Source organism: Hylobates moloch, unplaced genomic scaffold (assembly GCF_009828535.3).
Source record: "Hylobates moloch isolate HMO894 unplaced genomic scaffold, HMol_V3 SCAFFOLD_5, whole genome shotgun sequence".
NCBI classification, from domain to species: domain Eukaryota; kingdom Metazoa; phylum Chordata; class Mammalia; order Primates; family Hylobatidae; genus Hylobates; species Hylobates moloch.
Genome location: NW_026652280.1, coordinates 23,686,451 through 23,712,474, shown reverse-complemented (window position 1 = coordinate 23,712,474; position 26,024 = coordinate 23,686,451). Strand labels below are relative to the sequence as shown.

At 36.7% G+C, this 26,024-nt stretch overlaps 1 long non-coding RNA gene across 1 annotated transcript in view; it reads right to left on the bottom strand.

Annotated features, from left to right (window-relative positions):
* Positions 1-3,983: 3,983 nt before the first annotated feature.
* The window catches only part of LOC116468076 (uncharacterized), a 32,740-nt gene continuing 10,699 nt past the window's right edge, over positions 3,984-26,024 (bottom strand). The window contains exons 2-4 of the long non-coding RNA XR_004247984.1: positions 14,840-14,930; positions 14,497-14,698; positions 3,984-5,965 (exon numbers count right to left, since the gene is read on the bottom strand). This is a non-coding gene — a long non-coding RNA (uncharacterized LOC116468076). The remainder of the gene's footprint in view (positions 5,966-14,496; positions 14,699-14,839; positions 14,931-26,024) is intronic.

Here is a 26,024-nt window from a genome sequence, read left to right as displayed (position 1 = left end):
CTAAATGTGAAGGAAGAAGCAGATTGCCTTAGTCGCTGCTAGTAGGTAGACTGCAGCTCCAGGTCGGAGAAAGGCTGAGTTAAGAGAATCACAGAGAAATAGGACTGTGGTCCTGATAGGACATTGTCACAAGCATATACCATTTGGGAACTTTGACTTATGTGATTATTAATTATTCTACTCATTCAAGCTTATTTGAGTAAGCATTTTATAGTCTTTCTCCTCTTCTAATTATTCATGTTATTTCATTCCTTCCTTCATCACTCATTTATTCATCCATTCATCTCATAGTAATTCATAAGGGTTGATAGTGTGCATAGCTCTTACCAAGCATTAGGAAAGATGAAAAATGAATTTAAGAAATAATTTTTTGCAATTTTGTGTAAAATTGCTAAGTGAATTTATGCTTTAACAAAATCCTCTCTTTCAAGCAACTGGAAGCTACAGATGAAATTTTAAAAAAGATAACCAAGATGATGTAGGTAGGCACCAAAATGGGATAAACATATCTGTAAATCACAGATAAAACAGGAACGAAAAGTGTCAGAAGGGCTGAACATGCAGCTCTGCCAGATTCCAACTCTGGAATCAGGTAATGGCAGCTTGGATCTGGTACCAAACATATAGATGACATACTTAGCCAAATGTAAGGAGGACATACTTAGGCAAATGTACAGCTTGAAGCTAGGAACTGAGGTTGGAAAAAGTTACTGCTGAGTCATTGCCTGAAGTCATAACTTTATAGGACTCTGTGGGCCTAGGCAGACAACAGACAGAAACACTGCCTCACAACAAGGAGTTGAGCCAACCCATCTGATTATTTGATTTGTTATATCTCTCAAATTATGGTAGAGCAGGAGAAAGAATGCATTCTAATATGAGCTGGGTGTTGACTGGGTATCAGTCTTCACTGCTAAAGACTGGGAGAACCCAGGAAGAAAAAGAGAGAAAGACAAATAGGAACAGAGAGAGAACAGAACAAATTCTGCAGGGAAAAAAAAAAAACCCCAAAACAAGAAAAGAAATCCAATGCTAAACAAAATAATCAACAAAATCAACAACCAGAACAAGAGTTAATTTAATGGTGCAGTTAGGAAAAGACTTAGATGAAAATGTTTAGAATGTTCAAAGAGATCAAGGAAAATATTATACTCATTAAAAAGAAAAAGACCATGAACCAAAGTCAGGCAGAGTTGAAACAGGAACAGGAAGATATGCAAAAACATAGAGATGTTGGAAAAAATATAGCTATTGAAATAAAAATATCACAATAAATGTGATAACATTTACAAATAAATAACTAGTGGTTTAGATGATCATACTTAACTCAGGTCCCATCACCAAAGCTTTAAGAAGCATATGTATCATGTCTTGTCTTCTCTACTTCAGAGCACAGAAAAGGAAGAAAAATTATAATGCTGGCAAAACTTCTAAAAGAAAAGTAAAAGAAGGAAACATAGATTAGTCATAGAAGCATAGTTGCATAAATCCTAAATAAAATAATATCTAATTATCCTCTACTGGTGAATTTTTTAAAAAACATATAAACAAGTGATTTACTTTAGGGATTTAAGGATAATTTAACTCCAGAAAATGTACTAAAGTAATTCACATTAGCTGACAAACAGAGATAAAGTAGTTGATTATCTTAAGAGATGCAAACTGAATTGATAGGATTCTGCATTCATTCATAATTTCAAAACAGTAACAAAATACAAAACTCAGAGCAAGTTAAGAATAGAAGAAAATTTTCCAAACCCAAAGGATGAACTTTGAAAAGCCTCAAGCAAACATCATTTATCTGTGAGCCATGAGAAACATTCCATTTTGGTTAGCAAAAAGACAAGAATACCCACCATCAACATGCTTTAGTATTTTCCTGGTAGTTCTAGTTAGTGCAGTAAGATAAGAAAAAGAGGTAACAATTGCACACATTAGAACAGAATAGACAAAATTGTTCTTATTTTAGGTAACGTAACTCTTCTATAGAAAAAAACCACAGACAAACCAAGAAACTATATGGACAAATTATTTGAACTAACAGGAGAATTCAGAAAGGTTGTTGGATAAAACATCAATAAACAAAAATTGAATAGTGCTTCTCTTCCATATGAAATAATCAATTACAATATAATTAAAAATTAAACATTGTTTCAAATAATGACAAATGCTATAAGGTACCTAAACATAAATTTAACTAAAGATGAGTAATATCTTTGTGGAGAACCTTACAAACATTACTGAAAGACAAAAGAATGCCAGAATAAAAAGATAAACCAAGATCCTAAATGAGAAAAGCTAATACTATAAAGATATTAATTCCTATTTCCACAACTAATCTATAAATGGAATGCTATTTTAATTGAAAAAATCTTATCAGATGATTCTAAAACTATTACTGTAACAAAGAGCCAAGAAAAATGAATGAATTCTGAATAATAATAAAGGAACTAGCTCTACTAGTTCGATGAACAGGGCTCGAACAATTGCTTTTCCATGAAATTATATTTTTCATTACACCAGTGCATACATATAAATTTCAGGGCAGATAAAATATTCAGATGTTAAAGGAAACTACTGGTTTCAGAAAACAAAAATAGGAAATATCTTTGTGAGTGCAAACTATCCTCCTTAAATAACATGCAAAAAGCATAAAACATATAGGAAAAGATTTAGGACTTTTGCTGTACTAAAATATCAAATTATTACAAACAAAAACATTAAAAGTAAAGTTAAAAATAACAACAACAACATAAGCCATACAAATAGATACTAGGAAAAGATATTTTCAACTCAACAACTAATTAAGGATTACTATCCAGAACACATAATGACATTCTATAAATTATTTTTGAAAACCCAGTGTAAAAATGAGCTAAGGATATGAACAAGAAATTCACAGAATAGGTAACCCAAATGGCCAGTACATACATGAAAGCTTCCTAATCATACCAGGAATTATTGATATTCGAATTCAAACTGATGCAGGGCAGATGAGCCCCAAAACTGGGACTGAGTCTGGGCTGGTTTTTGGCTTCGCTGGGGAAAGAATTCAAGAGTGAGCTGGTGGTAGAAGAAAACAGCTTTACTGAGGCACCAGTGTTACAGCGCCGTGACTGCTGCTGCAAGGCAGGGCTGCCCCATAGGCAATGTGTTGAGAGCAGCGGCTCGGGGCAGTTCTGCAGTCATATTTATTCTCACTTTGAGGGGCAGGCTATTTAGAAATTTCTAGAAAAAGGATGATAATTTCCAGGTTGTCTCCATGGAAAAGGGTGGTAATTTTGAGGTGTCTCCATGGCAATGGTAAATTGTTATGGCTCTAGTGGTCGTGTCTTATGGAGAAGTGCTTTAGGTGTCTCTTCCCTGTTTCAGCTAGTCCTCAATCTGATCCAGAGTCGAGTCCTGCCTCCTGCCTCAAAACCGATCAGATTAGTAAAAAGGAGTTTGGCAAATAAGTGAAGTAACAGGAATTTTTAGAAACTGTCAAAATCACTTTTGAGAAAAATGTGTCAATATCTAGTCAAGTAGAAGAGAATGCTATCCCTGACCCATTTCTACGTATGTGTATCACAGGGACTCTCATACTTTTGTACAAGAAAACATATATAATAATGTTAATGCAATATTATATCATTTATTGATATATTATTTCTCCATAGGGAGAACGGGTTTTAAAATTGGGTGTATTTATAGAAAAGATGGCTTTATAGCATTTAAAATGAATGTGTTAGAGTACTATGCTTTCAATCATTAAAATTTAAAAATATTTTAAGCAATAAAGAAAACAAATGTAGGATAATACATACAGTATGATGCCATTTATATGAAGTTTGCCACCATGCAAAAAAAACGTGCTATATATTGTTAATGAATGTTTATGCATGGAAATAATCAACATCAAGCTGATGTTTACCAGATTTTCAGTTTATTCAGATTTAGCTTAGGGATTACCTCTGGGAGAGGAAAAAGGAAAATGAGACACAGTTTTAATAATTATTTATATTAGTTCTTAAAATTATCAGAAACAAGTATACAAAAGGGTTAAGATTTTATAAAGCTTGTGAAAGTTCCTTATGTTAATTTTTCTTCCTGATACATTTCATGTAGAAGATAGAGAAGAGCAGAGTGAGATTTTTCCGAGGTGGAGTGATGATTATGGATTTATGAGTGATGAAGAAAGCTTTGGAGTTCAAACGATGTTACAGACTCATGAGGCTTCTGAGCAAGTTGCTGCTCCACTTCACCAAGGGTGCTTGTCTCAACATCCTCTCTTTTCCATCACCTCCAGCCACTTCCAGATTAATATATACTTCTGGATTCAGACAACTTGAGAAGAAGAAAACCAGTATTTCCAGGCACACTCTTCTTAGGATGGGTGTGACTGGAATTCACTTGTCAAGATTACAGAGACAAAAGACATTTTCAGATGGTAACTGGTGGGAGCCTTAGGTCATGAAGCTTTATGGTTCCCAACTGGAGATCTGCAGAAACAGTTACAGGAGTGCCCAGTTTCACCTCCCAATACTTTCAATACCTTCATAGAAATTGAGCAGTTATCCAAGCAAGGCCTATGAAGACCAAATAAATGTTTCCAGTTTCTTACCTTTGTATAGAATTACGTATTGATATGGTTTAATCAGCTACCACTTACTGTTAAGGGGCTCTTATAACATGGACTCGTATAACATTATAGGAATGTCTGAGCATCTTAGGGAAAAATAATGTAAGAATCTAGTAGCTTAATTGGGAAAAGTTGAGAAGTATAGGTTTGTATCAATGACTTTGAAAAAAAGAGATGCAGAGTATTTCATGATTTACTCAAACAGTCAGGTAGAGCAAAGCCAGGGCATAAGCCAGGTTCTCCCCATGCTTAGTTCAAGGGTTCATCCTGCTGGTGACAGTCCCCCTTTTAATACTGTGAAGTGTTAGGGTCAGGTTCTAACTCTCTCCAAAACTACAATCTAGGCTGAGGCAACTCTGAATACAGAGGCAGTGTGTTGTAGTAGCAAGAGCACTGGATTTAATGTCATGTGTCTGTTTTTGAGTCCTGGAGATTCTACTTACTGGCGTGTAGCATTCAGTCTGCCTCTTCTTTAGAATAGAATTGCACTGAAAAGCATCTGCCCAGGCCGCAATTATTTCTCAGTACCATCCTCTTGTATCCAGATGAGGGCCAGGTGATGTTCTAGTCATAGGGTATCAGCAGATGTTATGTGTCTCAGTTCTGGACCAAAGAGCTTAAACAAAGGAATGCCTCTTCCAATTCCTCATTCTCCATCTGCTTGTTGGATGCAGAAGATTTGAAGACTAGAGGAAGGTAGAGCCACAGATTCAAGGAGCCTAGATCCCTGAAATACCTTGTGGATGACTCTTCATCTACCCAGAACACCATATGGTGCCATAGGGTAATCAAAAAGTAAGATTTATTGTATTAAGTTCTGAGATTTTCACATTTATTTGTTATAGCTACCAGCATTACCTTAATTAGTGTACAAGTTCCGTGGCTTTTAATGTGTAACTCCTTCCTCTGTGCTTCAGTTTTGTTATTTGAAAAAAAGAATAAATAATCCCTAGATTCATATAGGATTGCTGTAGGTCTCCAAAGGGATGTAACAAGGTGCTTTATAAACTGTAAGGTGAAGTTATTATCTTTGAAGCAAATTGAGGGCAGCCACTTAGAGCGCAATAATTTAAATATCCTCAGAGCAATTATAGGAGGCAGAATAGGAATCTTTCTGCAGCTGCCAGAAAAGTAGATTTAACTTTAGCATTTAACTGCACCACTCTCCCTCTGTAAGCTTCACATTTGCTTTTCTGTAGTGACACATTTTCAATCAATCAATCTATAAAAAATAATTAATCCATAGTTCTTCAGTACCTATCATGTTCAGGGCATGGAGTTAAGATGCTCCTGATTCTTCTGCCTTTAGTTCCAACAATTAATGTTGTCTTCAATGTGTTTCCCCTGTTATGAAGCAAAGGATAAAAGGCATACAAAAAGTGAAATAAACTTAGTCATAATCCCACTGCAGTGATAACCACACACGGGTGAAGATTTTTCAAGCCCTTTATTTTCTATACTAATGTAAATCTTTTACCACTCTCTACACACTGCTTTGTAAATATTCTTTTTTTTCACTGAAAATATCATACATGTATTTTCTAAGTCAATAAATAGAGCACTATATACTCATTTTTCTACTGGATATAAGAATTTCACTGTATGGATATTTGATGATATAGTCAATCAATCTCTATGATAAATATTTAGGTGATTTAATTTTTTAATATAAATAACACTGCAACTTTTTTTTGCACAGGTATAAATCTTTGCCATATTTGCTTGATAATTTTCTCAGGAGAAAAATCCTAACATTTGTATTTCTTTTTTGTTTGCTTATTTTTATTTTTATTTTACCCAGTCTGGAGTGCAGTGGCACGATCTTGGCTCACTGCAACCCCTGCCTTCCAGGTTCAAGTGATTCTCCTGCCTCAGCCTCCCAAATAGCTGGGATCACAGGCATGCACCACCACACTCAACTAATTTTTGGTTTTTTTTTTTTTTTTTTTTTTTTGAGACTGAGTCTCGCTCTGTTGCCCAGGCTGGAGTGCTGCGGCGTGATCTCGGCTCACTGCAAGCTCCGCCTCCCGGGTTCACGCCATTGCCATTCTGCCTCAGCCTCGCAAGTAGCTGGGACTACAGGCGCCTGCCACCACGCCCGGCTTTTTTTTTTTTTTTTTTTTTTTTTTTTGTATTTTTAGTAGAGACGGGGTTTCACCGTGTTAGCCAGGATGGTCCTGATCTCCTGACATTGTGATCCGTACTTTTTGTATTTTTAGTAGAGATGGGATTTCACCATGTTGGCCAGGCTCCTCTCAAATTCCTGACCTCAGGTGATCTGCCCACCTCAGCCTCCCAAATTGCTGGAATTACTGGTGTGAGCCAATGCATCCTGCCTAACATTTGTATTTCTGCCTCAAAATATATGCATAGTTTTAAAGCTTTTTATCCAGAGTGTCCAATTAACTCCAGAAATATTTTTACCTTTTTTATTCTCCAAGAAGGCCAAGTATTTATTTCTATTTTTAAAAATCTTCTGTACATAAAAAAGTGAAAGGCAATTAGTGCCCTGTGCAGGGTCGTTTGTTCTGGTCTTTGCATCTTAGAACATATTCCCAAGATGATATCATTTCTCTGGTATATTCCTCACTTCCCTCTCAGTGTCTGCTCCTCCTTCAGAACTGAGCTCTTGAGCGCTTCCCTTTCTGCTTAGAGGCTTCCACAAAACCTGGGCACCTAGAGGCACTCCATGTTCAAAACTTCCCCTTTGACTTTTTTCGTCTCTGTACTGTTTTCTCCATCAAAGCTGTAATGCCCATGGTGAACATTTACCATCTACAAACGTAATAGAGGGCATTATTTAATTGATGTAATTTACTAAACTGTAAACGTCAGATAAGGAGTTAACTTAAAAGGTTAATTTAAGGGTTAGCATAAGGGCTAACTTAACAGCCCCACAGCCTATAATCCTGGTAATGGGTCATTTCAACAGAGATTCTTCTTGATGAAAGACTTTGAATATTTCAGTTTGGGATGCCAAGGGCTAGCTATACAACAAGGCTTTGCTTCTAAGTATTTGGGAATTCATATTTATACCATAGATTGTTTTCCAAACTGCTGAAGAGTAAAATCCTAACAGTTCCTTTATGAATGGCTACTTAGTCTGTTTTGTAGGCTAGAACGACCCTAATCAATAAATATTATAGTGATCACTTGAAGCAGTTTTCACGATGTACAGGTTATGATCATTGTTCATATTGAGATTTCATTTCATGTGACAAGTTCTTTTCCAATTTACAAAGAAAATACAGCCTAGCACTCATGAATTGTATAATTCAAATGAAACAGCACAGATAACAAATGCAGAAAATAGTGAAGGAAACGGGTTAAGTATATTTGAAATTAACCTACATAAAACCCCCCAGTTGCCATGTTTCAGTAACTGAACCGCACATTGGCTGTTTCTGGTGGGAAAATGCACTCTATCTAGTGTGATTTACTGAGTTGCATCGCGCTTGCTACCTGAAAAGTAAAAATAAATTAAAGCTCTCTTAGTATTTATTTTAATCCGTTTCTAGGTAAATACAATTAAATGAGAATATTGAAGAGGATGGTAGTCTTATTTACAATATACTCTGAATATAAATATTGTCCTTGGTAGAATGCGGACATCTGTTATACAAACTGACATGACTCCGTAGGGACATTTAAGCAGCTCTGTTCTTAATTGTCAAGGAAGCCCTTAGGGTTCTTGTTTGTAGTATTTGTAGATTTTTTACAGGATATTCATTATTAAAAATTATCATTAAAGGATCAACCTCATTCATTGTTTTTAGCTTTGTGAGTTCTGCTGTGTCTTACCTGGGTCAGAGATCATTGGAATTTGAGTTAGTAAAATGTAACAAAGTCTGTTGACTCATTATAATAATGCAAATAATGAAAATGGCATATATGTCATATATGTCTTTCAAATATGTCACAAATAATTTTATGTCATGTAGAATATTGATGTTAATACCATATTTTATCGAAAAAGCAAGTTACAGATTGTGGTAGTAGCTGTAGGATACTAATACAGGTTCTGGCACCTACTTGGAAGTTGAGGAGCTTTTCTTGTATTCACACAGTAGATTACCACTCAGCAATAAAAGGGAATGTGCTATTGATACATTCAACAACATAGATGTCCACTGATACGTACCCTCTTGCAGATAGACGTTTGTGATATTTCTGCTTTTTTGGCTATTATGAATACAGCTGCTTAGAACATTCTTATTCCAGCAGTCTTTTATTGACATATGCATTTATTTATCCTCAATATACACCTAGGATGGAATATATGTAATAGTTTAACTGCATTAGGAAATGCCACGCAATTTTCCAAAGTGGTGCTACCATTTTATATACTCTCATCGAGGATAAGCACACCAGAACTTCGTGCTTTTACTCTTTACTTTTTGACATTATACTATGTGTGTAGTAGCATCTCATTGTGGTTTTAATTCGCTAGTTTAATTTGCTGATTACTAGTGCTTTGGAGTGTCTTTTCATGTCTTTATAGACCATTTAGATGTCTTCTTTGGTGAAGTGCCTATTCATGTATGTTGTTCACTTTAAAAATTTGTTTTTTATATTTTTATTACTGATTATCCTCTTAGCATCAATTTATGGGAGTTATTTATGTATTCTGGACATAAATTCTTATCAAAGATATATATTTTCTCTCCCAGACTGTGGCTTGCCTTTTTATGTTTTATGTTTTTAGTGTTTCTCAATTTAAAAAATAGTTTGTAACTTAAAAAATGGTTGTGGTGTTTAACCTACTAGGTAATCCATAAATAGATGTATTTTTCCATTACCTAGTAAAACACATGATAAATAAGATCAACAGTGATCATTTCTTGTAGAAGTTACTTCTGCAGGTTTTATTCCCCCTAAAGGCTAATTGTGAAACTGTATCCTTCATTTTCTACATCAGCCATTTATTTTCTAGATGATCTTGATTCTAGCAAATGAACATCATGAAAGTCTTTTGCCTCTTTGTTTTTGGTTGATTGGTCATTTGAATCATTGATGAATCACTCAGGCTCAATGATGACAGGCTTATCTCAGCTGTCTCTGGGGCATTTCAGAAATCGTGCTTCCGGAATTTTTTCTCACTGTTCAAAAAAAATTCTTGAAAATTGATGCTCAGAAATTAAGCAACTTTCTCCTATAACATCTGAAAGTTTGAGAGACATAATCTGGCAAAAGTGGCAGCAGCACTAGACGAAGTCACACTGAGTCCGTAGGGAAACTCTTGCTTCCAGGAGCAGCAAGGAGTTAAACGACACTGTAGTGACTCCTGAAACATAGCGAGAATGTACCTGGATGTTGGCTATGTAGGTAACATAAATATTAATAACATGATTTCATTTCAAGTAAATAACCTTGTATTTTGTTCACTTTAAAAATCTGTATCTGTGAGATGTGTCTGTGGTTAGCCAGACAGCAGCTAGAGCTGAGAATGTGACCCCATCAAGAAGAAATATAGTTATTTCTGAACTATATCTGCTGTTACTGTGACCATCCAGTTTTACTCCATGGTGATGGTGTCTTGGAGTAAGAGGACAGTGACTGCTACTGGCATAGACTCAGAGTTCCAAATGGAAGAAAAGGAAGAGGACGAGACTGTGGGAGAGAATGCAAGTAGCTGATAGTGATAGCAAATACAAGGATGTTGAATGATTAAAGAGTTCAAACTTGTTACAGCCGTTTACTTGACATATTTTGGTAATTTGAAAATCCTTTCTCCATTCTATTTTTAATCACTGAATTATCAGAAATGTGTTGGGCCTAATTTAAGTAGCCTGATAAATTTTGCTTTAACATAAACATTTGAGTGCTAGGTGATATTACTGAATGTTCAGGAGACAGCAGAGTTCATGAGACAGACATGATTTTTTGCCCTTGGAAGTTGGTCTAATGGGGAAGACACTTAAAAAGTAATGTGAACTGGAATGAATGTTGCCAGGGGAATTTCAGAGTGATGTGGGATCACATAGCTTGGGTACCTGTCTTAGAGTGGGGTTACAGGGAAGACCTGCTTAGGGAGTGTCACTAAGTGGAACACAATGATAAATAGCAATTAGCCTTATAAAGGGGGCATGGAGAAATGGAGTCTAGAGAGCAGGGCAAAGAAAGAACTGGTAAAATGTGAAAAGGCTACATTTAGAGAGAAAGTCTCATTTTGCTGACTTTCAGTGTATTCTGGTTAAAATGTAAACAACGTGGTACATTTTCACATTCGTGGAAAATCTATTACATAAACAATATGGCAAAGAAGTTTAACCAAAAGTAAAAAAAAAAAACACTCAAATATACATACTTTTAAGTTTTTAATTGATGCCTTCTTATAAATACTTCTTACTGACAATCAGGGTTGGCCACAGTTGGGCCTCACTCAGTCGATTTCTTCTCTCACCTGATCTCCCATTCAGGCACTATGGTTTACTTATTACTGCTTTTCTCCCCCTAATTGTCAAATTTCCATAAGATTTTCCTGAATAAAGAAATATTAAAACAAATCCCTTAGATTATCCTGAGATTTTGTTTTTAAAAAAAAGTTAAGGAAGATGTTTGCATGAATTCCATTTTTTTTCAATGCCCTACAGCTGATTCCTCACTTCCATAAGGGGAAATATCAAGTTACAGAAATCATATAAAGAGATTACTGCCATAGCTGATTTATTATATTTTTGCCTTTTTTACCTGCAGTATATTTTAAGTAGCATGTTATAATTAATTCCTGTTTTTTTTCTAGTCAATAAAACCAACTTTATCTTAAATCCATCTATAGTATTTGTCTCTGAGATTTGTACCTCTCTCTGCATTTATAGCAAATTCATGCTTTATGCAACAACTGGTTCCCCACAGTGCACTGGGTTCACCTTCATTTCTCTGAAGTGACAAACAACAAACAACTTCTGTTTCCCAGAGCAGCTCATACTTATTTTTGAAAGTAGCAGTCTTGAAACAGAAGAGCTTATAAGGCTCAACAGAGAATGAGAAGACTCTGAAGGAGGAAGGGGTAAAGGACAATGTTGAAGTGGTTATTTTTTCAAAGTACAATAGTCTACAGATTCTTTGGTTGCTCTAAAAGAGTCTGTGAGTCTTTCCTTTATCCATCTACTGAAAACAAGTGATGTGTTAAAAAGAGGTTAGATACAAGAACCCAGGAATATATGACTGTGTGCGGACATACAGAAAACTCAAAATATAGAAGAGAGTAATCTGTTTTACTTTTCTCTTGTAGCTTCTCTATGTTATTACGAATTTATCTACTTCCTGGACATTTATGGGACATTGTTATAGTTTGAGATAAAAAGAAGATATGCCGACTTGTGGATCCAATTTTTATCGATTGTAACAGGAGAATTGGAGGCATTAGAAAGAACCAAATTACTAGGATGCACAAGGCTTTGTGAATTATCACAGCTAATATAAACTGACTTTTTGGTAACTTTCAGCCTGGAACAAGACTTCTCCTTTCCTGCTGCTGTGTAATGTGGGCAGGTGAGGGTATTGGATTTTCATGGCACTTTAGGTCTGGTACCTGTAATACAATTCCTTGAGGCCACCATAATGTAAACATATATAAAAGTGACGAAGAAGAGAGAGGAGCATAGCCCTCTGGAGAAGAAGGGGGGACTGTGTATTGATGGAAGAGGAGGTCAAGCAGGGCATGGGGGCCTGGCATTCCCAGTGGAGGGAGGCATCTTTGGCCAGGAAAGGGGAAAAGAAGCCTTCAGGCACAATGGGCATGTCTGAAAATAAAGACCTTTTTTTTTTTTTTTTTGTAATATAGGGTGGAAGAAGGGACTGTCAGACATTGCTTTTGTCCTCCTTAAAACCATTTTTTTTTTTATTCTGGCTATCAAGGAAATACATACCATCAGAGAAAACACAAAGTATAGAGTAATATAAAAATATTCTTAGGATTTGGGAGAGGTGGCTCTCACCTGTAATCCCAGCAACTGGGGAGGCTGAGGCAGGCAAATTGGTGGAGCCCAGGAGTTGGAGACCAGCCTGGGCCACATAGTGAAACTGGATCTTTACAAAAAATAAGCCTGGAAGGCATGGTGGCACGTACCTGTGGTCCCATCTACTCAGGAGGCTGAGGTGGGAGGATTGCTTAAGCCTGAGAGGTTGAGGTTGCAGTGAGCTGAGATCACGCCACTGCACTCCAGCCTGGGTGACAGAGGGAGACCCTGTCTCAAAAAAAAAAAAAAAAATTCTTAGGAATATTCAAGAATATGTAGAAGAAAGCACCTTTGTTCCAAAGAAGTCACTTATAAAATTGATAGCATAGCATATTCCACTATTCCTTTGTACTGTGCTCTCTGGAATTGGAAGCAAATAAATGTACCTGAGAGTAGAATTTCTTTTTTCTCACACCCTGCCTAGTAACAGCCCCATTGAGGAAACTGAGGCAGCCTTCTACATTCAGTTCAACAGATGGTGATTCTAGATAAGAGAGCTTACTGAGGCGCTTCAGAAGCTCTGACTTGGTCTTTATTCATGTTGCTTGATTGTAATCTTACTGGAGGCATTTATTAATGTCTTTGAAACCTAAACAAATATACCTATTTTCTTCCAGATTAAATTTTTCTATAGAATTTAAAGGTATTCTTTTTCTATCCTGGATCAAATCAAGGTGTTAAGAAGCTATAAAGTCTTTTGAGAAAGTAGTTTTCCCTTTTAAAAAACTGTTACACATTCCTCTACTAGACTAAGTGGAGCCACAGCTAAGGTTTGGTCTTGTCTTGCTGGGCTAAAAAAATATGAGTTCACTTCACCTGTTAATATATCTCCTATGTCCTGAGGTTTTGACTTCTGAGGAGGATATGGAAAAATTGCAATCTGTTAAGGAATCCAAATATACATAATCAAAAAATTTTACATGTCCATATATGTAAAATTTAAATTTTACATATATATAATTTTTAAATTTTACTGGTTACATTAATATATTAACAGTCAAGAATAGGGGATATTATTTTGTTAGAAAATGACGACAAAAATATACTTCTTTTTTTTTTTTTAAGAAAAAATCTCTTTCCGGCTTGAATGAAAACCTTTAAGTGGCTTACATTTGGAAGTCTACTGATAGATTTCATTTCACGGAGACTTTTCAGTAAATACTCATTCTTTGTTTCTTGAGAACTTTTATAACTTGGTTTTCCTGTAATTCCTGTAAAACCAGAAATAAAGCTCTGAAAGTTGGAGAGTAAATTGCATCAATAGCCCAAAGCACTGGTGATGTACTCCAGGGAACACTTTTTTTTTTTTTTTTTTACTGGAAGGCATGAATTTTCTAAAAACAGTCACTCTGTCTGCATATGTATCTATGCATGTAACATATGGCACTTGTGAATATATAGGGTTACCTTATTACCATGGGTTACCAGTGGCAACATGTGCACTGAGCTAAATCCTTCTTGGATTTTAATATTCTGTCTGTAAGAGATCAGAAGATAGTGAAAATGGACTAGTCTGGCACAAACTATATGGTATTTTAAATGGACATTTTATATGCACATATAATACAACTGATGGATACAGAGCAAAAGATCAAGAAAGCATCATGTATATCTCAACTGAAAAAAGAAAAAGAAATTAGGGAGCTAGCTTCTCCCTGTGCCCTACTTTCTGTTGGCCAAGCCTTCGGATCTCTCTGTGACAATCCGTTGAACAAAGTTCTTCTAGGCTTCTGCAGCTAGGGAGAAAGCACGTGATAAAGAACAGAGGCCATAAGTGGGCAAGAATGTGTCTCTTCTCTGTAATGGGAATTTAAATTTGGGGAAATTACTCTGCCAGTTTGATTATTCCACTTAATAAAAAGAATTTAGCCATTTTTCATTCACAAGACTATCCAAGTACAATCCGCATTTTACCTTCTTGGCCTGGGGAATAGAACTCTTCTGAATAGAGTAGAGAGGGCTAAATACAATATCCTAGAAAAATAGGAAGTACTCCTCCTAGCAATTTGCATGCAGATAGCTCTCCATTATGTATGAGCTGCTTCTTTGGTTTCGAATGATCAGTGTCTCCGCTGTTCTTTCTTCTCCCTTCTGTTTCCACCATATTGGCATTTCACTGCTCATTAATAATTGTGGGAAGGAAAAAGAGAATGCATTAATTGAAGACTGCATCAATCAATACACAACTTTCCAACTTTCCATTGGTATAAAAGTCTGGTGGCATTTTTAAAAAGGTAGATATTTTTGGTTAACATACCAGTGGGAGGTGGGGAGCAGGTTGTGAGTATTCTTCTCCATCATCAGAGAATGAGATAGTCATCCAGCTTTCCTGAGACATAACAAATACCCTAAATAAAAAGTTACGGTAAATAGCAATCATACACCTTTGAAATTTCTAGTTCGAAGAGACATGAGGCTGGGTGCAGTGGTTCATGACTATAATCTCAGTGCTTTGGGAGGCCGAGGAAGGAGGATTGCTTGAGGCCGGGAGATTGAGACTAGCCTGGGCAACTTGGTGAGACCCTGTCTCCACAAAAACTAAAACTAAAAGTTAGCCAGGTACTATGATGTGCACTTGTTGTCCCAGCTACTTGGGAGGCTGAGGTGGGAGGATTGCTTGAGCCTAGGAGTTTGAGGCTGCAGTGAGCTATGATTGTGCCACTGCACTCCAGCCTGGGCAGCAGAGTGAGACCCTGTCTCGAAAAACAAACAAACAAAAAAGAAAAGAGACATGAGAAATAATTTTAGTAGAGTAAAAACAGGATTGACAATTTTCAGATATGTGTCTTATGTCTAACTTGAGTATACACACAGTATGTTCTCTGTGCATATAGAGAGGTGGATAATTGTTGTGTAATGACAGGATAGAATTAGACAAAGCACCACTTCATCAAAATATTTGATACAAACCATTCAGGTTCTACCATAACCCAAGATGCTTTCTCAGACAAACAGAGGTGCCTGTCATGTGCATTACAGAACTGCCAGTAGGCTCAAACCCTCCTGTCCATTTAAATTGATTATTTGGTGTAAACTGGCTGACCTGACTTGAGAGCATTTCCACACATTCTTTGATCACCATGTGCTTTTGCTCTCACATAAGAGCAAGCATCTGTACAAAGTCTACTATGTATAGGTCATAGCATGTGCTAGAAACACAAAGATGTATAAAATTCCTGAAAGAGCCTATTATCCAGTTAGAAGAAAAGAAATACAATACTAAGAAAGTGGGATAACAAGTAAGATAACAGACCAAGTGCCAAGAAAAAGGTACAGATATTATGTGCTAGTGAATTCAAAAGAAAGGGAGAAATTGCTAAGTATGTGTTGGAATGTTCAATGAAGGTCCTAGAGGAGGAAAGAGAATTCGAGTTAGGCTGAAAGAAGAGTTATGGGAAGAGGAGGAAGCATTTCAAGTGGGGAAAATGGCAGACTCAATAGCCCAGATGTGGGAAGGGGCATAGCATTTTTGGGAAAGAAGGACTCCCCTGTGCTGAGTAGAGCAGAGGACTTGCATAGGTAGGTGATAGGTAGGGAGTGAAAAGAGGGCAGAAGTTCATGACCAGGCTAAGTTGTTGGGCTCAGTCCAATGCACAGTATCTTTAAAGTGCTTGCAATGGATTTGGGGGTCTTTTATTATCTTTAAAAATTGGCCAAAGATATCCTTTAGGTCAAAGAATGTGGCAGTGGTTAAGGAGAAATTAGTCAGTTGACTGATTGTGACTGTTCCCTGTACTAAATCTTAAAACAGGCCCACAGAGCACTGTTTTGCAGACTATCAGGCCCTAAAAGGGACAGCCAAGATTCACACCCTCGTTTGTTATGTCCAGAGTGCAAACCCAACCACTGCTTGTACCATCGAGGTATGATAGTTATAGAAGTTTGAGTGGAAAGAACCATGGCAGGGATTATGTTATATGAAAAATGACATTTCATCTTTTCATTTTCATTAATAACCATGGTGATTATCCTGCTACCTCCTGTCTGAGCTTTCCAGTGTTCAGCGGGCTTTCAAGTACATCATATCTCTTGATCCTCACAACAGCTCTGTTAAGTAGGCAAGAATTTTAAATTGTAAAGTTATTTCTGGGTTCCCAATTATCTGTGCAATTAATCCTGGTTACATATGCAGTGCTTTCATTTGTATTGTCGTAAAAATTATAATGAACAGTTTGCCCTTCTTTTTTTCCAAAATAGTTTAAAATTCAGGACAGGTTGTTGAAATTCTCTCCAAAAGAGTGGGCTTATTTTAGCATTGCATTTTTTCTCAGATTAAGAACCTCGGTTCCACATCAAAATAAAAGCTTGGATGCCACAAAGAATCATTTAGGACAAGGCACTGCATCTTTAACATTCCTTAATTATGACCAGATAAAGCGATGCACTTGGAAATCTTTGGAGAATAGACAGGTGATCTGCTACATGTGTTTATTTATCTAAAACGATTTAACAATTTACAACCATATCAACTCTGGTCTGCCTGTCGTGGGGCATTTTCCAGGACTCTTTGATTTGGTCCACATCAGATTTTCCTTTCACATCAACTTATCCTGCAAGCAGTATACTTTTGTTTTCCTTGTTGCTAAGCCAAAACTTGTCCATACCTCTTGAGTAAATTAAAGATAATGCTGTAAAATACATGCTTAAAATTCCAGTCTGCCGCAGACTAACTTCATTGGTATGAAACTCAGACCCCCTCTTATTAAACACTGTTAAATATTCTCTTCATTTTCAAGACAAATATGAACAGAAACACAACTAAACATGTACTGTATTAAAATCATTGATTCACAATATTTAAATTTTCAGCTAGCCTCCAATTAGCAGGCTTTCCAATATTTGAACAGAAGACCATTTTAATGTAATTACAAACACATTTTAGGCATCTAAATTTTTTGCATAATTAGTTCCCCATTAAACTATTTATGTAGCCCTTTTTCCATCAGAAACAGAGAAAGCAGAACAATTTTATTCCTTACTGTTACAATAATTAACTATGCAAGTAGAACAGCATATTAATAGAGTATAATTTGTTTACATTTAAAAGAAAATTGTGTTAGATTAGCATAGCAAAAGACTATTTCCATATCCAGGCAGTAATATGCAGGCCTAATAGCAATTTACAGTGTAGTTAAAGAATATTATTAATAAAGTAATATAGCGTAATTCTGTTTGCCCCACCATATTTCACAATGTCCTTAATTACAGCTAATTCCATCGAGACTAATTTGGGTGTTATTAAGCAGTAGACACAAGAATCTTAAATATAACCTTTGCTAATAATGAATTTAAAAGTTACCATAGAACTTGTTCTTATAAAACATAGGTACAAGATGAGTATTTGTATTTTCTCCCCAGGGTAAAATCTATAAACATACACATAATGTAATTGAGATCTGAAAACAAACTTTTCTGGATCCAATGTATTGTTCTCACTCAATGAGAGGTTTATTGGAAATAAATACAGTGCAGGTGAGATGGGAATTAAGTGACAATTTGGAGTGGCAATACATAATTATCTTAAATGAAAATTCTGCTTATTAACAGCTTGATTTTTTTTTTTTTTTTTTTGAGGCAGAGTTTTGCTCTTGTTGCCCAGGCTAGAGTGCAGTGGCGTGATCTCAGCTCACTGCAACCTCTGCTTCTCAGTTTCAAGCGATTTTCATGCCTCAGCCTCCTGAGTAGCTGGGATTCCAGGCACCTGCCACCATGCTTTGCTAATTTTTGTATTTTTAGTAGAGATGGGGTTTCACCATGTAGGCCAGGCTGGTCTCGAACTCCTGACTTCAGGTTATCTGCCCACCTTGGCCTCCCAAAGTGCTGGGATTACAGGCATGAGCCACAGCACCTGGCCTGATATTTTTCAGCTGAAAAATGGCTAAACTACATGATGTGTTAGTATTTTCCCTTAAGGGAAATTAATAATAATATCTCTTACTAAAGATCACATTTTACTTGGCACTGTTTAGCCAATTGTGTCATTTTTTCAGTTGAAGAAAGTCAAGCTATTAATAAGTGAAAATTTTCACCAAAGAGAATTCTAGGTTACCAGTACGAATTGTCACCTACTTGCCATCATGTATGCCATCTCACCTTCAGTGTGTTAATAATTAACCTCTCCTTGAGTGGATGAAAATACACCAGACTCAGAAAAACTGGGTGCTATACAGGCATTATCATCAGTCCTCAAAGCAACCCTTGTCAGGTAGGAAATATTGTATCTCTTTTTCTAGATGAGGAAACTGAGTCTCAGAAAGTTTAAGGGATTTACTAGAGGCCAAGAAACTAGGAAAGAGTCAGTGAAGTTTCTAACCAAGACCTATTGTGGCTTCAAGACTTTACAGATACCATGCTGTTTCTTTTTTAGGATATATACCTTTGATCTATTCCAAAGTGGGTTGAAAAAAAATTCCTTAGGGTTTGTCGCCTTTTTGGGAGCACTTCAGTGTGCTCTCTCTGTTTTGAATGAAGCTTCGATGTGGAACTAGATAATGATGACTATTTCTATTTTCTATGACACCTGTGTAAAAATCAGCACAGGCAAACAATATGATAATGTTCCAATTTCTCCTCTAATATGCCTGCCTATATATATATATTTTTTTTTTTTGAAAGAAAAACTGGGATGTTAAATGTGAGTGAAATAGCTCTGGCTAGAATTCTGACTAGTATGAATTCCAGTCTGCCGTTTGTCTTGTGGCTAATTCAAGATTCAGAATTGGTCATTAATAATATTTGAAAAGTAGAGGCTTGACACTGATAATATTTGAAAATTATTGGGTGTTTAATAGACACAGAGCAACAAATACTTAATTTTCAGGTTGCTAGTGAACATGCTTGAGGTTTAGCTCTTTATTTTCAGACTTTGCTTGTCTTCCCTATCACCTGATCCTTTTGTACATTTTGTAAATTAGAAAGGTGCTACCCTTTTGTGCATCTCTAAGGGTGATATGAAAATTGGTTTACCTTTCTTTAGTGGACACTACTAATTAAGTGGTAAGGGACCTATAGGTAGGCTAGATGGTGAGGCAAAGCTGCTCTGGGATGAGGCCACTAGCTCTGGGGTCAGAGGCCCAAGACCTTGGCTCTGCCACTTACTAGCTACGTAAACTTGAGCAAGTCACAATCTCCTAGAGCAGTGCTATCCAATAGAGCTTTCTGCTGTAATGGAAATGCTCTATATCTGTGCTATGCAATACGTTAACCATGTCACCTATGTGGCTACTGAGTACTTGAAATATAGCTAGTGTAATAGAGAAGCGGAATTCAAACTTTTATTTAATCTTAGTAATTTAAATTTAAATAGCCTCATATGGCTAATAGCTAACTTACTAGAGAGTGTAGTCTTGGAGCACCAATCACCATGCTCATGAATTACTGATAAAAATGATTTCTTGCAATACTTCAGAGTATAGCTGTGGGCTTAAATAAGATCATATACGTAATGTGATTTGTGAACTCTAAGGCTTTCCTCAAATATGTCATTAACATAATATTAATGATAATAATGATATCAGTAATGGTCACTAGTTGTACATAGGGCACAAAATAGAAAATCTCAAGTTACCAAGCTTGGACTTTAGAACTGGCTTCTGCTTTTCTCCTTTCCATAGTTGTGTTGATCTGTGATCCACACTTCCTAGGGGCAGATGGCAGTCATTGCAAGCTTAATTATATGTACTGTGGGGGGACCAAAGTAGATAAAAAGGCAGGGAGTCCAGAGAATTAGATTCTAATTGTAACTCTGCCATTGACTAAGTGTGTAATCTTGGCTTCCGCTAAAGCTCCAGGAGCCAATTTTCTATAAGCTTTGACCAGGAAAGTTCTCCTAGTGGTTCACAGGCTCATAAAATGTTGCCAAAAAAGGGGTCCCAGAGGTTACCTTAACTAGTCGTTTTCTTTTTCTAGGCAATAACGGTGAAGGCTCCAGATAGTAAATGACTTGCCCAAGATCAGTCGACTAGGTGGTGGGAGACTCAGGCCTGTGATGCAGGTCTCTGTCTCCTTGCAACTGTACTCCACGCTGTCACTGTCTGCTATCAAGGTGGCGGGGTGGGGGGGTGTGAGAGGGGAGAGCCACTGTTTAATGCCATTGAAGATAGATAGTCAATTGGTTATCACATATCCCCACTGGACTTAATCACAATTCTATAAGAGCTGTGTAAACCCTACTGTAATTAGCTTAGCACCATGAGGTAGATTCGTTCATGGAGCACACATTCCATTAACTAGCTGTGCAACTCTGCTTCCACATTTGTAAAAGAATGGGGCCGGAAGAGTCAATCTCCAAGGTCCTATCTGGCTCTGAAACTCTGTAGTTCTAAAACTCATGCACTGAATTTTTAAAAATTGTAAATGAATTTTTGGTTTATTTATGACAGTAATTCCTACGAATATCTGAAGAGCAAAGATACATACATGTGTGAGTCATATTATTCTGTCTGCAGATATTATTTGGTGAACATATGGATCTGCAGACTTCTTGTGAAAACTCCATAGTTTTGGAAGGGCCTGGAATCTCCAGGTTCACATTGCTGGTCTAGAGAGGCATTGTTCTCTGGGATCTAACATGGAATCAACCAAGGTTTTATTTTTTGGAGTATCTGACATGTTTCTGTCCTTTCCCACTCCCCACCCCAGCTGGTTGTTAGAGCTCCCAATCATGATTTTACATTTTTAATTCAAAAATTTTGAATATATACTACACGCACAATACAATATTTAGAGTTGTATAAAAGAGAACATGATAAAAAGATACTCTTCCCCCAGGTACCACTTTTAACAGTGGGACCACCAACCATCACATTTGCCCTGTACTGAGGGGTCTTCTGGGAAACGGGAGGTTCAGTGCTAAAACTGAGAAAAATCTCAAGTAAACCAGAACAAATGTGTCACCTTGCCAGGTTTCCTGATGCACTCAGTTCCTGATTGATGACCCAGCACCAATCTTAGCAGTTGCCCCGACATGGAATTTCAATGGGCACGAAGCAGCCAGTGTTCAACATTTTTCTCAATGACATCTGAAATAAATAAAACTCACCACTCCAAAGGAAAGCATCTCAAAGCCTTTGAATATTTCATATTCTATAGGTTTTGGAGGAAAGGGGATAGGTGTTAAAAACCAGACCAACTTATTCAAAATAAATAGAATCAATACGGCAACTACAATTGTGCAACTAGTGATCTCTTAAGAGTTGAGAAGATTTTATGCATTAGAATACATTATTACTTGATGAAACCAGCCTCCTAAAGAAAAATCACATGACTCATTTAAAACTCATTTGTCGAAAGGCTTGAAAATGGACTAAAATTGACTTCTGCTTTCAGAAACACTGAATAATGGAATTAAATAAGGATCTCAAGTTGACAGGGCAAAAAACCAATATAACCTAATTACTCCTTTCCATTTTAAATTTCTATAATTTTAGGTTTGGGAATAATGGTAATGCTTTCCATTTCTGAGGGGTGAGCAGCTCATTCTAGAATGTGAATGATGTACATTCCTTAATATTTTTCCCCAAAATGAAGTTTCTATTTACCTTTTTAAAATTTCATATATAATGTTTTTCAAAATATTCCTCTTTTATTGAAAAGAAAACAAAATTTTGTTTTTCCCTTAAACCATCTTATTTGAATCACCATATATTCATGGAGTAGCTATGATGTTTAAGGGACTATTCAGAGTGCTGTAGGAAATACTAAAAATGATTAAGAGATTCCCTGCCCTCAAGGAGCTTAAATTCAGGTGCAATAAGTACCGAAACAGCTATAGGAGCAGGCAACATAAAATAATTGTCATAAAGAAAGTTTAGTAAGGAAGGGCTAGTACGTCTAATTGATGAGTAGGAACAATTTAAAGATGGAAATAACAATTGAAATGGATCTTAATAATGAGTAGAATTTCGGTGATTCAAAGCATTAAACTTTAGGTTCAGGGGACTGTGTGATAAGTATTGTCGGACTGGAGTGTCTGGTGTATAGGGAGGGTCAAAAATAAGTTGGAGCTATTTGAGCAGACCAAGGACAATAGAAAGAGTTAGCGATTAAATTCCTTAGTCAATGGGGAGCAAATGCATATTTCAGGGCAGAGGCATGATATGCTCAGACCTTCATTTCATGTTTTTTCCTGGGCACTCATTTATAGCATGAATGGGAATGAAAAGAACATAGTAGAGACGGAGACCAGGAGACAAGATGAGAAGTGTCAAGAATCGCTGGGCATGATGGATCATGACTATAATCTCAGCACTTTGGGAGGCCGAGGTGGGCGGATCACTTGAGGTCAGGAGTTCAAGACCAGCCTGGCCAACATGGTGAGACCCCCCTTCTCTACTAAAACTACAAAATTAGCTGAACATGGTGGTGGGTGCCTGTAATCCCAGTTACTCAGGAAGCTGAGGCAGGAGAATTGCTTGAACCTGGGAGGCACAGGTTGCAGTGAGCTGAGATTGCACCATTGCACTCCAGCCTGGGTGACAAGAGTGAGACTCTGTCTCAAAAACAAAACAAAACAAAACAAAACAAACAAACACACAGAAGTGATGAGAGCCTCAACAAAGGTAATAGGAACAAAAGGGGGGGGGAACACATTTAAGAGGAATGTGGTTAAAAGTATTCATAACTTGGAGTGCCTGAGTAACAGGAAGTCAAAGGTGACTCAGGTTGAACCTTGACAAGCGGGATTTAGGTTGCTGCTAAAAAAGCAGAAATGGGGGAGAAAGATGAAAGGTTGGATCTTCTTGGAAATTATTTCCATTTGTATTACTTGATTTGATATTTTCCTTCACATTTTTTCTATCTAATGTTATGCCATCTCTAATTTTTAAAAGATTTCCTTTTCTTTTAAATGTATTTTCACCCCTTTGAAGCTAGCATTTTATTGTGGACTTTCTTACTGCTCAGTACTGCGTGGACACTTGGTAGTACAAGCTACACAGAGTCTAGATTTACATTGTCCTAGATTATACTAATTGTGAGCACTTTCAGTCTTTCTTTTACTCCAAGCAAAATATCAAATAGCTTTTCAAAATGTCGATAGGGTAGTTAGGGGAAGAACAGCAATCACAGATTTAAGTATAAAAATTGGCATTATACTCTCAACTTTGTTTAATCAGAAAGAACTGTTATCTAATGGTGCTTTGCACTGGGTTCACGTCACCCTCATTGCCTTAGATTATCTCCTGAGCTATTGATGCTACCAGATCCAACCCTCTAGCACAAGTCAAAATGAGGCTTTCCAAGAGGCTCGGGAATGTAAATGCTTTTATTTTCTCCCTCTCTTAGATTTGTAAATATTCCATCAGCTTGATAGCAAAAGCGTTGTCCCAAATAAAGACAGGGGCTATTCCCTGACTGCAGCTATTATAGCTGAAATCTTCTCAGTCACAATGGTGGCAGGAACCACTAGCTCTCTTCCTGACTTAGTCAAATTAGGTGTTTGTCATTCTTTGCCTGGCTAGCAGGAAATTAAGTTTCAGTGAAGCATTTGGGTCACACCCTTAGTATCTAAGAATGATCTCCTCATAAGTTTACAGTATTCAGTTGCTCTGGGGCATTACCTTTTGATTACTTTTTTCATAGAGCGAACATGTTTAAGTCAGCTTTAATATTTTACACAGCTGTTCCAGTTTCAAGATCAGCATCGTTTTGAGTCACGTGGCAACACTGGCAAAGTCTCCCGTAATGTCAGAGGAGAATCTGGAAAAAATTGTCTGAATGTTTTCTCAAAAGTAATCAGTTTTATTTCTTCAAGTGGGCATTGTTTTCATTGTAAAATAGTATCCAGCCCTGACAGGCGTTAAGTGGTGGTGGCTGCCTAATCTTAAATGGAAGCAACAAAATGAATCTGCCTCCAAAAGAATGCCTTTCTACCAACGTGTTTTTCTCATTCACTTTTTTCTTTCCTTTCACTGATGACTTTCCAGCTGTTCGTCGGGTCAGGCATAGTTCTTGCCTGTTTTTCTTTGTAGGCTGTTGACTCTCTGGGACTCACATTTTGGTAGCATACTCTTTTTTTTTTTTTTTCCCTTTGGTATGTTCTCCGACATTTCAACATGCTAAGAAAAGCATTCTACAATTTCCACCTGGGGCAAACTTGGAACATTTCATTCTAAAGTTCTGCTATTTCTAGTTAGTCAAATGATTTTAGAAGAATTTGAATAAGAGTAAAAATCACAGATTGATTGAAGAACCAGCACATCACTTGATTGCTTCTCTCCATTTATATTTTCCACCTCACACCTGAATTCCATATGGTTTTCACGGCCATTTAATAAAATTTGAAAAATTGCTCTCTCTCCTCCCCTCTCCCCTAAACAGAAAACTACCCGAAGAGACAAATCAGTAGCCCTATGTACCATTCATCCATTCATTTCATCTTTCGTTGATTTTATAAGAAAGAAGCTATATGAGTGCTTAGCTTTAACTTTATAATTAAAATTCAGAATATGATACAGTTATCTCTGTGTTGTATTAATGCACATATCTGTGGTTTTTCAGGTAATCGATCATTTAAATTTGACAATTATGATCAATTCCAAAAATATTTGTACTCTCCATTTCCCTATTTATTTCCCATATTCCTCTGTCCCTGAAAAACAATCTGTTGTTATAAAGGAGAACCCATAGGAGCATTTGGAACCTTCCTACCCTGAGGGTGATTGAGAAGTCTGTACTTTCATTTTTATTTTACTTTTTTATACTTTGCACTTTACAGTGTGATTCAAAGTTGCCGAGTCAAATGTAATCTTTGTGCTTACAAATAAATTCAACAGCTTGCTACTGTTTGTCACAATTTTCATTTGGGCCCTTAGAATCTTGCTTTCTTTTTGTAAAAGCCACATTTTGCATTCATAAACCATTGCATGTTGCTCATTTAACCCTGTTCCCACGCTCCACTCCAAATGCATTACTGAGTGACCCCTCATGTCAGCACTATAGCATTGTACAGTAAATAGAGTGTTTTGCTTCATAAATCAAGCATAGAACTTATAGCCAACTTCAGCATAAAAAAGTCACTGAAATAATATGGCCCAGCTGCAGGAGAGAGACATTGTATTCATAAAGCTAGCCTTAAATTACTGACATTTAAATCCAGATTTGACAAAGCTAAGACTATTTTGGAGGATTCTGAGTAATCCTCATGAAATTCCAAATTTTTCTTTTGTTGTTTTGAAGGATATTCGTTTTTGAAAGGAGAGGTTAGATTCCGTCCTCCCCACAATTATCTTTGATGGTATCAGCAAGGCACACTTGGGTGGCCGTTCACATAATTATCCAAGTCACTTTGCAAATCGTTTATTTTTTCTTTGGGAACCTGCTCTCTGGGGCATAGCTCTCTGATACTATTGTGTCAATCAGCAGTGAAATGCAAAGGTGATTTGGAGAAATCAGGTTTGGGTTTCTCCCCCATCTAAATCAAATTGAACACTAACGTCTCACTG